General features: G+C 33.0%; 1 protein-coding gene and 1 long non-coding RNA gene across 2 annotated transcripts in view; one reads left to right on the plus strand and one right to left on the minus strand.

Moving 5' to 3' along the window:
• LOC143054684 (uncharacterized) overlaps positions 1–13,984 on the minus strand; it is a 72,234-nt gene that overhangs the window by 51,201 nt on the left and 7,049 nt on the right. The gene's annotated exons all lie outside the window — the stretch shown is intronic.
• LOC143053548 (uncharacterized) lies at positions 11,771–13,216 on the plus strand. Its single transcript, XR_012971399.1, has 3 exons — positions 11,771–11,818; positions 12,316–12,466; positions 13,059–13,216. It is a non-coding gene; the product is annotated as an uncharacterized LOC143053548 (long non-coding RNA).

Consider the following 13,984-nt stretch of genomic DNA (forward strand, 5'->3'; position numbering starts at 1 on the left):
ACTACTCATTTAAATACATCATAAAATATTAAAATGTAACAAAAAGTGCTTGTTATCACTGAATGGTAAAGAGTGTTTTAATTTATCAGTTGGTAGTAAAAGTGAATATACATTGTGCATTGTTTAAAACAATGATTAAAGTTGATTCAACTACTATTCTGGACAAAGAAAGATAACTCCAATCAACTGAAAATTTCTTGCTATTGCACAATATTGTGCAATTAGATATTTCTTGCTATTGCGCAATACTGTGCAATTGAAAATATTTGCTATTGCACAATACTGTGCAATTGAAGATTTTTTGCTATTGCACAATACTGTGCAATTGAACATTTTTTGCTATTGCACAATACTGTGCAATTGAAGATTTCTTGCTATTGCTGAATACTGTGCAATTGAAAATTTCTTGCTATTGCGCAATACTTAATATAATAATTTTGGATCCTGATTTGAACCAACTTGAAAACTGGGCCCATAATCAAAAATCTAAGTCAGTACTACATGATTAAATTCAGCATATCAAAAAAGCCAAAGAATTCAAATTTTATTAAAATCAAACTTAGTTTAATTTTGGACCCTTTGGTATTTAATGTAGACCAATTTGAAAACGGGACTAAAATTAAGAATCTACATACACAGTTAGATTTGGCATATCAAAGAACCCCAATTATTCAATTTTTGATGAAATCAAACTAAGTTTTATTTTGGACCATTTGGACCTTAATGTAGACCAATTGGAAAACGGGACCAAAAATTAAGAATCTATAGTCCATCAGCTAGTTTTCAAAAGTGCTCTAGTTAAGGAGTTTGTGTTACACCCCAGGGTACCGCGATTTTTTTGATAGAATTCAACTTCATTATCTTATTGATAAAATACAAGGTATTAGACTAAAAAAAAGTGTCCAAAAGAAGTTTGAAAACGTCCCTTTCAATATCCCCTCATTTAGCTATCACGACTAAGTAATTTTGGTTTAAAATTTTTAATATAAAGCGATTAAAAAAAATTAAAGTATAGGTATAAACAACTAAAACAGATATAAAACTATCCTATTTAATGTAACACTGAAGATTTTTTGTTTTAAAAAAAAGGTTTACTTACATTACAAACAATCCGATTTTTTGGGTTAAAATTAATGCATATTTTCTCATTTCATAAAGAAATTCTAATACAATTACCCGTATTCGTGAATAAAACTTTAGAATTGACCAGTATGCAATGTTTAAACTATTTGCAGTATTTATATATCGTCTACGATATGAATTATTCAATAAAACATATGTACATGCAAATACTCGTAAAATACCGGAAATCATCACATGACCGTCTTCGATTCAGTCGACAATATATTCATACCTGAGTGCACACATCAGCACTTCAAGCTTATCAATTTGCAACTGAAAACACACATTAAATTGCCGATTATGTTGTTTTTGTGAGACAAATTATTTTATAAAGTAAATGTATAATAAATTTCTTTATCAAAAAATGACAAATTAAGGTTAAATTTTTGCGTTCTGAAAGGGTGCACTCTATTGAACTCAATAAAGGTGTGCTTGTTTACATTTTGTGTTTTAGCTATGTGGTGATTGAGTTAAGATTGTAAAGTCATTCAATCGACAAACATTGCTTTGAACGAAGGTCTAATAGTCAGTTGGGGAATATGTTCAGACTTTTTACTTTCTTTGGCACAAAAATATGTCGATTTGACATACCATCTGGTTACTATTTATTTGCTTTTCGTAATGTATACATTGTTCCTCATTTGATAGTGTTTTTTCTCATTTTCTTTCCTTCTTACTTGGATTTATTGCTTCACTATTCAATGAATTTAGTCTTGTTTTATAAATTTTGCACATATTGTCAACTGATTTTGTTACTTTGTTTGCATTCAGTTTTTTGCATATGACCGTTAAAACTATTTCCGATACATGTCAGTCTATTTGCTTCATATGCAAAATCTGCCAAATACCCATCCTGATGGGCATCAATATCTTTCATCTAGTTGTTTTTTGTGTTCAGAGAAACTCTCATGGATTTTCTAGATCTCCAGTTGACCAAATAATCGAGTAACAATTGAACAGAGATACAAAAACAAGAGGGGCATTGTTGGTTTCAGTTTAAATAAAAGTTTTGTTAATTGTTGGTTGTTAAATGCACATGAGAGAGCTTTAATATCATCAAAATGTCAAGATTTGGCAGGAATAGTTAACCCTGAAACATCCACACAAAAAGAACTTGGCAAAACTCAAGTGAAGCGAGATAAAACTGATGTTTTGAAATTGGTTCAAACACTACAAAGCAGGACAAATCCATTTGAGACATCTGAGCAGTTATCAGGCTTGTCCTCGGGTACTGTTGCTTCTTCTGCATTAATGTGCGACCTTCTGAACGCGTATGAAAGGGGAAAGTTGGCATCAGACAATTTCATCAGTGGACGGCTTTTTCAAAAGTCAATCGACATTTTCAAACCAATCAAAAGACAATCATTGCTTACATTTTCAACAAAGGAAATAAAAGGTAAGCAGTTAATGGCTGATAAGGACAATAACACATTGAAAGCAGATAGAAATATGTTTGGTCGCCTGCTTGTAATAGCCCAACAAGACAGTTGGATACGCGAGAGGTCCTCCAATTTGAATAAGTTCTCTTCCATGGTCTCTTGCAAACGTTGATGGTACACCTGTAAAGACAAATAAATCTGTCCTGGCTGGTCTTTTAGAAAAGGGCTTTGAACAAATGCAAGCTATTCCTGAGGAAAGCATGTGGATATTTGATGGCATGGCAGTCATTCAATCCATCACAAGGATACCAAGTACTTTTTCTGATTTGGCAAATGTTGTTTTTGAAACCATCCTTTCAGTTTCAAAAAGAGCTCCCCGCATTGATTTTGTCACTGATCAGTATCCCACTTTTTCCATAAAAAATTTAAAACGGGATCGCAGGTCCTTGGGAGGGCAAATCATAACAATAATTTCGAGACCATCACAATCGTGTCCTCGGCAATGGAAGAACTTTGTGTCAGTTGGTAGAAACAAAGTTGCTCTATTTGAATTCTTTGTGTTAGAATTGAGTAAACAATCCTATAGATTTACACTTGAAGGAATTGATTTATTTGTATCACATGGAAGTATGTGCGACAAAATTTCTATTGAAAATGAAATAGTGACAAGTGTAAAATGCACTGAGCTTTAAAGCAAACAGGAAAAAGCCGACACAACATTTGGGGAGAATGTTTGTAGAGCACTGCCAGGATTTCACGCTTTTAATGGTTGTGATTCAGTTAGTGCTTTGTCCGGTACAACATTTGGGGAGAATGTTTGTAGAGCACTGCCAGGATTTCACGCTTTTAATGGTTGTGATTCAGTTAGTGCTTTGTCCGGTAAAGGTAAAAGAAAAGCATTCGGCTTTTTGACACGTTCTGTGGAGTTTTCAGATGGTCTATCCCGTCTTGGTGAAACTTTTGAAGAGATGGGCGAAGAACTGTCAAAAACACTCGAGAGGTTTTTGTGTGCTATATATGGCTACGAGAATAATAACATCAATGAATTAAGATTCAGAATTTTTTGCAATGCAAAAAACATTCATTGTCATTTATTGCTCCCAACAAAAGATACAATATTAAAGCACATCAAACGAACCAACTTTCAGGCAAAGATTTGGAAATCTGCTCTTCAACACAACACGGTTCCATCGCCAAACAACCATGGTTGGATTGTTAAGAACGATTTGATCAGCATCCATTGGCTAGACCAACTGCCAGCGTTAGATGCTATATTGATACTGATAATTTAAGCTGTTCATGAAAAACTGGTTGTGCCACCAAAAGATGTTTATGTGTTCAACAAGGTTTGTCCTGGACAGATGGCTGCAAATGTACGAATGCTTGTAGCAACAAGAATAATCAAATCGTTGATATGGCTGACGATGACGACGAAGATGATGAAGATGATGGTGATGATAATTCGGTAGATGGTATTGACGAAATTGAAGATGATTGATCATTCTATGGATTGACCTTCTTCATGACCTTAAAATGTGGTGATTCTGTTGTTAAAAGAACTTTAATATAGATCTTGAAACCCTGACAGTTCTTTTATTTTTTTAGTACTATGTGTGTTTTTTAATGACTGTGATGTACATTGCTTATGTTTGTGTTTGTCATTGATTCCATGTGTTCACCCTTTCTTACCTTTGAATTTTGTTCAACTGCCTTTAGTTACTTGATGCTCCATGTTCATTGATGTTTCAATGTAAAAAAAATATACCTTTTTTATCAAGAAAACTAGTATGTATGCTTTGTTTAATTCAAAATCATGGATTTTAGATATAACCCTCCGCCTTTTTTCTTGGTCCTATATGATTTAAAAAGTAAGTAAAAATTAGCCTCCGTATTAATAAGATATGATTTGTTCAATTTAATAATAGAAAAAGTACCAAATACTTGGTTATTTTTTCTTTTTTCTGTATAAATGTGTTAAATAAAATTTTTGATATACTCTTAAATAAGACCCCTTTTAACCCCTTTTGGACACTTTTTCAAAAGTCTAACACCTCTTAAAATATTCTCCAAACATTACTCTTTAGATTTATGCAAAAAAAATGCGGTACCCTGGGGTGTAACACAGAACTGAAATTTTACCTTACCAGCTGATGGACTACTACATACACAGTTAGATCCGGCATATCAAAGAACCCCAATTATTCAATTTTTGATGAAATCAAACAAAGTTCAATTTTGGACCCTTTGGGCCCCTTATTCCTAAAAACCTGTTGGGACCAAAACTCCCAAAATCAAACCCAACCTTCCTTTTATGGTCATAAACCTTGTGTTTAAATTTCATTGATTTCTATTTACTTATACTAAAGGTATTGTGCGAAAACCAAGAATAATGCTTATTTGGGCCCTTTTTTGGCCCCTAATTCCTAAACTGTTTGAACTTAAACTCCCAAAATCAATCCCAACCTTCCTTTTGTGGTCATAAACCTTGTGTCAAAATTTCATAGATTTCTATTTACTTAAACTAAAGTTACAGTGCGAAAACCAAGAAAATGCTTATTTGGGCCCTTTTTGGCCCCTAATTCCTAAAATTTTGGGACCAAAACTCCCAAAATCCATCCCAACCTTCCTTTTGTGGTTATAAACCTTGTGTTAAAATTTCATAGATTTCTATTCACTTTTACTAAAGTTAGAGTGCGAAAACTAAAAGTATTGGGATACGACGCCAACGTGGTAGCAATATACGACGAAAAATTTAAATTTTTGCGGTCATATAAAAATAGAATAAACCAAGGATTTGTATAGTGCTACTATACAAATCCTTGGAAAAGCTGAGAATTTTTTACTTAAAAAGAGGAGAACTACATCATATTTGAAACAACTTTTCTAAAAGAGGGGTCCACACATTCTGAATAATATAAAAGTAAATGATATGTGTTAACATTAACATGGTTAAAGTCTCTTTGGCACACGTACATGTACATAGACCACATCTAATTATTCATTTATTTCTTGGTGTACAGGGTAAAACACTTCATGAATTAAAGAAATGTCAAAGTACAAGTGTTAAATCAAGTTTTAATATTTAGAAAATCTAATATTTTATGTTTACAAAACAAGAGGCTCTCAAGAGCCTGAATCGCTCACCTGAATTTTTTTGGTTTAATCTCTCATCAATGATTATTTTGGCTTTTCAATTTATTTAAATGTTCTTTGAATCGTCCTATTTTCTTCAAAAGCAAAAAAAAATCATTTTCTCCTATGTTCTATTTTAGCCATAGGAGCTATGTTTCTTAACATACAAGGAAATGAAATATAAAATTTATACTAGATACTCTGAAACTCTGAAATTCATTTAGCCTAAGTTTGGCTGAAATTGATACAGCAGTTTCATAAGAGAAGATTTTTTAAAGTAAGTCAACATGATGAACAAATTGTGAAAAAAGTCTTTAAAGGGCAATAACTCCTAAAGAGGTCAATTGACAATTTTGGTCAAATTGACTTATTTGTAGATCTTACTTTGCTGATCATATTTGCTGTTTACAGTTTATCTTTATCTATAATAATATTCAAGATAATGACCAAAAACTGCAAAATTTCCTTAAAATTACCAATTAAGTGGCAGCAACCCAACAATTGGATGTTTGATTCATCTGAAAATTTCAGGGCTGATAGATATTGACCTAATGAACATTTTTACTTCATGTCAGATTTGCTCTTAATGCTTTCGTTTTTGAGATATAAGCCAAAAACTGCATTTGACCCCTATGTTCTATTTTAAGTAACGGCGGCCATGTTTTTTGACGGATCAAAAATCCAAGCACACACTTTGTGCAGGATAATCTAAGGAACAACCATGCTAAGTTTTAACCAAATCCATTCAGTAGTTTCAGAGGAGAAGATTTTTTAAAGTTAGCAAATATGATGAACAAATTGTGAAAAATTGTCATTAAAGGACAATAACCCCTTAAGGGGTCAATTGACAATTTTGGTCATGTTAACTTATTTGTAGATCTTACTTTGCTGATCTTTTTTGCTGTTACAGTTTATCTTTATCTATAATAATATTCAAGATAATGACCAAAAACTGCAAAATTTCCTTAAAATTACCAATTAAGTGGCAGCAACCCAACAATGGTTTGTTTGATTCATCTGAAAATTTCAGGGCTGATAGATCTTGACCTAATGAACATTTTTACCCCATGTCAGATTTGCTCTAAATGCTTTCGTTTTTGAGATATAAGCCAAAAACTGCATTTGACCCCTATGTTCTATTTTAAGTAACGGCGGCCATGTTTTTTGACGGATCAAAAATCAAAGCACACACTTTGTGCAGGATAATCTAAGGAACAATCATGCTAAGCTTTAACCAAATCCATTCAGTAGTTTCAGAGGAGAAGATTTTTTAAAGTTAGCAAATATGATGAACAAATTGTGAAAAATTGTCATTAAAGGACAATAACCCCTTAAGGGGTCAATTGACAATTTTGGTCATATTAACTTATTTGTAGATCTTACTTTGCTGATCTTTTTTGCTGTTTACAGTTTATCTTTATCTATAATAATATTCAAGATAATGACCAAAAACTGCAAAATTTCCTTAAAATTACCAATTAAGTGGCAGCAACCCAACAATGGTTTGTTTGATTCATCTGAAAATTTCAGGGCTGATAGATCTTGACCTAATGAACATTTTTACCCCATGTCAGATTTGCTCTAAATGCTTTCGTTTTTGAGATATAAGCCAAAAACTGCATTTGACCCCTATGTTCTATTTTAAGTAACGGCGGCCATGTTTTTTGACGGATCAAAAATCGAAGCGCACATTTTGTGCAGGATATACTAAGGAACAATCATGTTAAGTTTCCTTCAAATCCATTCAGTAGTTTCAGAGGAGAAGATGTTTGAAAAATTGTTAACGACGACAGACGACGACGACGACGACGACGACGACGTCGACGACGACGACGACGACGACGGACGCCAAGTGATGAGAAAAGCTCACATGGCCTTTTAGGCCAGGTGAGCTAAAAAAGTTATAATCGTTCGCCTTTTATCTTTCATGCTTCACCTACATTGTACATGACCTAAAAAAATTGCAAATTAAATATTTTTTTATTAAAATTTTCAAATGGCTCGCTCGTCCCAACTTTTGGAGTCCAAAAATCCATAGAACAAGAAATTAAATTGGTGTGGCCTAAAAAGGAAAATTAATATTATAATTATTCAGCCTACCTTCTGGGTCCACCTTTTCTGGAGGAAATTTATTTGTTTATATAGGTGATCACTGAAGCATGACTGGAGCAGGGCCAATCTTAGGTAACTAGTCAGTGCAGTGGGCCCCAACTTGGGAAAATTTGTGGATCCATCACTGAGATAGCATCACATGACACTGAAAGACCCTGCGGAACGTGAACACTGGGTTACTATATGGTGTTTAATGCTAATTTGGTATGGGTTTTGAAGTTAGAAGATTCAATGTTCTGCAATGTACCTGTATAATCATTTAAAAAAAATAAGACATAAAATAGATTTGTCGTTTCGGAATCTTATGCATTCTTGGTAATATTTTTAAAAGCGTTCACCAAAAAGTTGTGATTGGCTTAACACATACTAAATATTTGAATTCCATCCAATGATGTGGCTTTATTTTCATTTTGGTCTACGAACAATAAGATTACCATTTACCCCAGGTCTTATATATATAGATTCGGGAAAAGGTGACTTACCTACCTGAAACTTTTGTTTCAAATTGAAGGCTGGAAACAAGCATATAATTTAAATTTGTTTTGGCTTGAATTAAATTAAATTAACTATATAAAAAAGAAAATGTGGTATGATTGCAAATAAGACAACTCTCCACAAGAGAACAAAATGACACACAAATTAACAACTATAGGTCACGATACGGTCCTTCAACAATGAGCAAAGACCATACAACATAGTCAGCTATAAAAGACACCGAATTTACAATGTAAAACAATTTAAACGAGGCAGGAACATATATTTACATACATACATAATGTGGCGGAGTTTTTTTTTATTTTGCAAAAACTTGCTAAAAATATATTGATAGTTTGTGAATCTTTTACAAAAATGTTAGGTGGATATTGTTAAGTTTTTAACAAATCTTTTTTCACAGAACTTTTGCATGAAAACTTGGATTACAATATAAGTCCTTCATGTTTATATATATATCATGTATATGAAAAAATATTTGTATCAGTAATACTGTTATACTGCTTACTGGATGTTTTTTTTTGTGTACACAATTGTCAATTGTTACTTTTTTTATTACAGGTTCAAGATGACAATGATGAGAACAAAAGTGCAAAAGATATATGCCTTACATGTACATTGCAATTCCTGCCTGCATGATCTATGAACAGTTGGTAATCCACAAGCTTTGTGTCAAAATTCCTCTTTTTCAACACATATTTTATTGTCATCCAGAAAACATGGACAACAATGTGTTCAGGGCAACATAACTTTTTGAAATTGAATAAAGTTAACTTTCCAACCAGACATTCCACAGTGTGATCATGGTGATCATACATGTCAAGTGACATGATATTCGCATGTAACACACGCTTTTTCAATGGTTTACACGCGAGGATTTTGTCACATGGCGTGTACACGCTTTTCACCACTTTACACGCAATTACACGCTTTTGTGAGCCAAAATTTGTTCCTGTGAAAAAAGTTCCAGTGGAACTAATTTCACAGGAAATATGTTCTGGGAGAACTTTTTTCACAGACAATTTCTATATAATTTGTTCCATCTCTATGAAATAAGTTCCACACTTTACCTGGTGAAATAAGTTCTGGGTTGGTGAAATTTGTTCCTTACCTAGTGAAATAAGTTCCATGTTTGTGAGATTTGTTCCTTACCTGGTGAAATAAGTTCTGGATTTGTGAAATTTGTTCCTCACCTGCCCGTCCCTAGGAGTTTCATGGCATTCCATCTATGCCATAGATTTTTCATGGAAAAAGGATGGAAACGATGTAAAATTTGATGAAATTCCATGAAATTCATGGCAAAAATTTTCCATGGCAAAAATTGCCATCGTTTCCATATTTGCCATGAAAGAAATTTCATGGAAAGGATGAAAATCTATGGCAATCGATGGCAAAGTTTGGACTTTAACTTTTTGGGGGGATGGAAACGATGGCAAACTTGGACTTTGAATGAAATTTTTAAGGAAGGCAAACGATGGAAAAGCACGTTTAGAAATTTTCTAAGATGAAAACGAAGGCAAATTGGACTTAGAATATTTTGATGATTTGAAACATAAAAAGTTACTGAAAACATTATCAAAAATCTAAATACATGTTTAGATTCAGCATATTAATGAACCCCAATAATTCCAATTTTGTTGAAATCAAAAAGCTTTATTTTGGACACCGATTTGCACCAACATGAAGACTGGGCCCATATACAAAAATCTAAATACATGTTTAGATTCAGCAAATCAAAGAACCCAAAGAATTTATTTTTTGTTAAAATTAATCTAATTAATGAGGACCAATTTGAAAACGGGACCCAAAATAAGAAATCTGAATACTGTTAGATTGTGCATATCAAAGAACCTCAAGGAATCAATTTTTGATGAAATTAAACAAAGTTTGATTTTGGACCCTTAATGTAAACCAATTTGATAACGGGTCCGAAAAATCAAAAATCGAAATACATGGTTAGATTCAGCATATCAAAGAACTTCTTATATTTAATTTTTGATGAATGCAAACAAAACATTTTAATTTTGGAGCTTAATGTGGTCACAATGAACCAACTTAAAAATTGAAGTTGGCCCATAATAAAAAATCTAAATCTAAATACATGTTAATATTCAGCATATAAAAGAACACCAACAATTCAATTTTTGTTGTAATCAAACTGAGTTTAATATTGGACCCTGGGGCCTTAATGTGGACTAACTGGAAAACGGGACCCAAAGTAAAAAATCTAAATACACAGTTGCATTTGGCATATCAAAGAACCTTAAGAATTCAATTGTTTATGAAATCATACTTAGTCTTATTTTGGACCCTTTGGACCTTAATGTAGACCAATTTGAAAACAAGACCAAAAATTAAAAATTAAAATACACAATTAGATTTGGCATATATCAAAGAACTCCAATAAATAAATTCAATTTTTGATGAAATAAAACAAAGTTTAATTTTGGACCCTTTAGACCTCAATGTGCACCAATTTAAAAATGGGACCCAAATTCCAAAAACTTTATACATGGTAACATTTAGCATATTAAAGAAGAACCCAATGAATTCAAGAATAAAACCCCTAAATTGAAAGGGTAAAGAAATATAAGCAATCTATACAAAGTATTAGAAAAGTATTGTTTTTGGCCCCTTATTCCTTAACTGTTGGACCATAACCATTAAAATCAATCCCAACCTTCCTTTTGTGGTTTCAAACCTTGTGTATAAATTTCACTTATAAAACTTAAGATACTGATAAGTGTCTTAAAAAGTGTGTATGGGAAAAAGAGGGGGGTAAATCGTTTGATACTGAATTTCGTTGGAAAAAAGAAATAAAATGCATTAATTATTTTCACATAGTATAGATATTTGAATGATTTCTGCATAAAAATAACATTTACAGATATTTGAAATAGTTGAACAAAGATCGCAATTTATGTCATTCATATTTTCGCGGGATTTGAACAGGAAGTTATTTTGCGCATGCGCATTACTAAAACTCGCGCTTTTCCGGTTTTTGAAAATTTGAAAAGATAGAACAACAAAGAACGTGAGTTCGTGGTCTAGTGGTTAAGACCGATATCTACAGTGCTGAAGGTCCCGAGTTCGATTCTCACTCGGGGTGCTAAAAATATCAGCACATCAGAAGGGTAATTTTCACCCTCTCACACACATCTCTGGTACCCAGACCGGAGTTTAAACTAGAATGGGTACTTTGGGGGCCTCGGTTGGTCAAAGTTGTCCCTAACTTTGACCTGGAGATCAATCTTCTGATATCTCTCTGGTTTGTCTGTTTCCACCGAGTGGCCCGGTGGTTCTCTCCGAGTACTTCGGCTTCCTCCACCATAATAACAGACTGCCCGGTGTCCTAGCACTCCCTTTGTGTTGGGTGGGGATTGATTGTCCTTGTAAAAATAATTGTCGTATAAACATACGTTACTGACACATCTCCATTAATCCCGTTAGGGAGTGTACATGGATGCCACTGTGCCCTCGCAGTTTTCGAGGGGTTCTTCGGATATCGGAGGCATTTACCAGTACATACATACAGAACGAACAGTCGAGGAGAAACTTGCCGTTTATCAAGTATCATTATGGTATGTCGATATTTCTATGTGGCTATCACTGTTTTTCATATGTATGAATTGTATCTAGAAACTCCAAATAGGTATTAAAATTGAACAATCAGAGAAAAATATAACGTCAACATTGACATTGTATCCCGATGAAGTTTGGACACATGGAAGGTCAACAGTGAACAATATATATTATCATATATAATTTCTTCCATTATACTATTTTCAAGTGCATTTTATGCTAGAAGCATGTTCATTTTCACCTAGGGTAAACGAGTTAAAAATTCAATTAAGAAAAAAAGGGGGGTTACACTGGCGTTTACAGTCAATAGTCATTACTGTGATCAGGTACATTTCCTGACATGTATACCAATAATATGTGTCTTTGTTTAGTTTACAACAGCGTGATTGTTCAGTCAAACTCAAATGATATTGAAAAGATTTTTTTCTGTAAGGTACATGTACATGTATGATAAGTATCTTAGTATTTTCATAAAATTTTCAATGAAATTTTACAGGCCTATTGTAGAACAGAACATCAAGAATCACAGCTTTCAACAGATATTCAATGTACCATTCCCACAAGTAGCAGAAACTTTATGGATACACCAAAGAAGGAAAATTGGACAGAAACCAGTGTCAAACAAGAAAAATGACCGCAATATATATGTACGTATCATCACAATGAAAAATTATTAAAGGTCAATATGTCACTTGCTTTTACTATAAGGGTAAATATGCCTTCATCTACTGTTAGTAGGAAGACGGTGACTGATGATTTATTATGTTGGACAAAATCAAAACGTTAATGGACATGAACTAAATCTGGGAAAATAAAACCAACAAAACAAACTATATGATATCTACAATCAACAGTTTCTTTTGTGGTCAGTAATAGTCACTCACTCATAATACATAATGTAAATAATACAGTGTAACTATAAATAGAGGAATATGGGTAAATGTTATCAATGCAGCATGAGATATGGGTATAGAAAGCTATATAAACTTTTATATATAATTTGAACTTCAATGCCTGACATGATAGCTGTTGGAAGGTCGCTGTGTGCTCTACAGAGCATCTACATGTGTGTCTTACAAAGATTTCCAATTTTTTAAATAATTATCACACATTATCTCTTGATACCAAACACCAGCAGTGCAAAATATCAAACACATTTTTGGTTAATTTTATTTCACTAGTATATATATGATATTTTTCAGAATAAAAATTAATATATATGGTAACTTTTTTTTCTAGGCATCATATGAAAGAAATGGAAAGTTGTCCACCAGGTCATCAACCATCTGCCGAAGCCAAGTAAGGAACACAAGACAAGATAGACGACAGATAGCAATAATGAACTTTGAACATTTCCAAAATGTTTAACTTTACATTAAAACATAGTCTAATTTTAATAGTTTTTATTATTTTAATCTATTTTGCTAGCAATATATGGCAATGAAGCTTTATTTTGAAAGTAATCAGGTTAATTCAATCTGATGAGAACTCCTGTAGATATTTACTTTTCCGGTGTCCTATTTTGAAAAGAATATGTTATTAAACTATACAGAACTATACACGGTAATATTACAGGTCTGCACGTCCATTTGTGAGTGAATACCAGGAAAATGCCATTGATGCCATACTTTCCATGGCAATCTGTAATTGTTGCCATCATTTTCATGGCAACCTGCCATAGATACCATACTTTTCATAGAGGCCATGTCAACCTGCCATTGATGCCATACTTTCCATGGAAATCATGGCAATTTGCCATCAATGCCATGCTTTCCATCCTTTTATGATTTCATGGCAACGATGGAAATACTGAGTATACAATTCCTGTCACTCTTTTTTTTTCCGATGCCATGGAATTCATGAAAACCATGAAAAAGCTTGTTTCAATACTCCATCGTTTTCATGGCAACAATTTTGCCATGGAAATTCCATGGAATGCCATGAAAATCCTAGGGACGGGTGGTGAAATAAGTTCCTTGTTTGTGAAATATGTTCCACTGGTTAAACAAGTTATCTTATATACTGAGCACTTGTCATCAGTAAGTTTTAAGTCATTATAAAAACATGTATTATATTGATAATGTAATAAATAGAAAGTGTAAACATCCAATTTGGATCATGTGGAGTAAAGCAAAAGTTTAATAACATACTCAATTAATAATACT

This window comes from Mytilus galloprovincialis, chromosome 12 (assembly GCF_965363235.1).
Source record: "Mytilus galloprovincialis chromosome 12, xbMytGall1.hap1.1, whole genome shotgun sequence".
Classification (NCBI taxonomy): domain Eukaryota; kingdom Metazoa; phylum Mollusca; class Bivalvia; order Mytilida; family Mytilidae; genus Mytilus; species Mytilus galloprovincialis.